This window comes from Natrix helvetica (genome assembly GCF_964273705.1).
Source record: "Natrix helvetica genome assembly, chromosome: 2".
Lineage (NCBI taxonomy): Eukaryota > Metazoa > Chordata > Lepidosauria > Squamata > Natricidae > Natrix > Natrix helvetica.
Window position 1 is genome coordinate 202,959,925 of NC_138552.1, and position 2,815 is coordinate 202,962,739.

Sequence of the window (2,815 nt, forward strand, 5' to 3'; positions counted from 1 at the left end):
CTGGTTGCCTTGTTCTCTGGAGCAGGTTTCAAGAATTCCAGGGACATAGAAGCTAATATATAAGTGTTTTCAGTTCTAATTCTGGATAAAGACAGTTATAATCTGCCACTTTAAACTGTTGAACAAAATCAAGAATGTCATTTTAAACATTCTTAGAAGCTTTGAATAGAAGATGTGTAACACAACTGTAAGCTATTAATACTATTCACAACAATGTAAAATCACAGCTGTCAGTTTTTTACCTGGTGCTGGCCTTCATTTGCAGCAAGTTTTTCCCAAGAATTTAGGATGCTGTAAAGTATCAGAATAGTTTATGTGTGGATCAAGCAGTGTTGTCTTTTGCAACTGACAGATGTAAATTTTGCTAATGTTTGCCATCCAATATTTTTGGGTACATATTTTTGAGATATTCTGAAAAAAATCATAGGTAACGCTGCATCTAATCCTACTGAACAGTAATAATTGAGGGGATGAAATAATAACAAATAAGGTCAAAGAATGGCAGAAATAACTGTTAACCACTTATAACATTGTAGAATGAAACATCTTTACAGGAGAATATTGAGGACTAACAGGCAATAAATCAGCTATCAAACAGAAAAGCCCCAGGTGTAGATGACAAACCAGATGAAATACCCTTCAACTGCTTAATGCTATAGGAGAAGTATCAACTAAATTACTCAAACTTCTATGTCAATAAATGACCTTCCCCCCCCCCCCCTCATATTAGAACCACCACTGATCTCCGCTCCTTCCGCAAGAAACTCAAGACCCACCTGTTCCAATTAGCTGGCCTGGCCCATTCATAGTACTATTCTTTAATCCTCCTGGCAGTTATTTTTTAATTATGAGGTAGATTTTGGGGTAGATTTTAATGTTGTCTCTATTTTATTATTACTGTACAGTTTGTATATCGCCTCCTCTATGTATATGTATGTATATGGTGTTTTAACTCTGACTGTACACCGCCCCGAGTCCCTTCAGGGAGAGGGAGCGGTTTATAAATCTAAATAAAGTAAAGTAAAGTAAATAAATGTGGAACGAGGTCTATGATCTACAGATTGGAAAATCTAGATGTATATGTTTACATTAAAGAAGAGAAAAAGCAAATTGACAATACTAATTCCTCAGAAAAGCAAAGATCTTTACTTATTTATTTGTTTGTTGCACATCTCACTGCAAAGGAACTCTAGATCGCTTAAAATTTTGCATAGAAAAATAGCATTGTGTATCGAAACAAATACGGAGCTACCGGGCAGATTTTTTGGATAAGACACACAAGAGCATGCAAGAATATGGAACGTATTAAGGTAATTGAGAAGACCCTAGTTTGCTTGATCCCTAGTTTGAGAAATCTTTACAATGAAATATAGGTTATTGTAAGAATTGAATTTGGAGAAAGGGTGATTTAGAATAGGGAAGGATATTACAAAGGGATTTGTATTGTTCCCTTATGCTAATTAATGCACTTGGTAAGAATGCCTTATTGTTAATGCAGGCTGGATAATCAAAAAAGCCAAAGAATATAAAAAAGGCATCAATATCTGCTTGATCAATTATAGAAATGTTTTAATTTGTGTTTATCACATAAAGCTGTGGAAAGTGGTCAGAAAAATGGGACTCTGCGAACATCCATTGTCCTTGTGAAAAACTTATATACGAGCCAAGAAATTAAAGTACAGACAGACTGGTTCCAGGTTGGCGAAGGAGTATAACTGCATACACTCCTATTAATTTATTCAACTTATATACTGAATATTAAGGAAAGGTGAACTGAATGAGAATGAGCTAGATTTTAAAACTGAAGGAAGAAACATCAAGTAACTTGCACTACGCTGCTGACAATATCCTGATAGCCAAAAATGCAAGAGGAACCTACAAGCCCAAATGCATGATCATTAAGCAGAAATACCGCAGAATGGGTGGGTGTTAGGATTAAAATGATTGTTGGATTGTTTTTGGACAAGCTAAGAGACTTGATTCTCTACTTTTTACGCCTGAGAAGTACTTGCAAACAACCTCTTTTTTCTATTCAGAAAACAAATGAAGTAGTAAAAATTTAAAAAATATCAATTCAAGTGTCAACCCCCTTCTGGAAGTTTGTAGTACTAAGAAACAAAGCATTTTCTATTATAAACACCACTGTTCCTAAATCTCAGCAACTTTACATTGTGTGGTCTTCATTTCTAAATATTCCCCCCAAAAAGCACGCCAATATGCTGCATCCACACAACTTAAAATTGCTGAGGTTGAGAAACACTGATATAGAGCAATGTTGCTATACTTGCGAATAACAGAAATCCATTAACAGAAATCCTTGCCAGGAACACGCTGTCTGTCTACCAAGTTTATTTCAGGTGTTTTTGTTTAGTGTTGGTCCTGCAACAATGCACATTGAGATCCAATAGTAAGAAATTCCCCCAAATAAAACCATCAAGATAGGAGAACATAGAGAGAGAGAAAAGGGAGCCTTTTCGTCAGCTCATCCCTAAGCAAAACAATGTATATCTACCAGAAAAAGTTGTGACCAATGCCTGCCTGGGGGGAAAAAAAAGAATCCCTATTTATCTTCTACCAAACCGTTTTCCCTCTAAAATATGGCTTGATTTTATGTCCCTACTTCTCCTCTTTCCACCTCTCTCCATCCGCAAATGGAGGTCTTCCATTTCCAGAAAGGAACCCGGACGTTTATTAGAAAAACCACAGAAGCCACAGCCTCTTTGTTCCAACCGGCTCCCACCCGCGCGTCCAGATGCCGCCCCTCGCGCATGCGCACTTCAAAGGAGCCGGTCGGAGCCCGTTCTTCGGTTCTCGG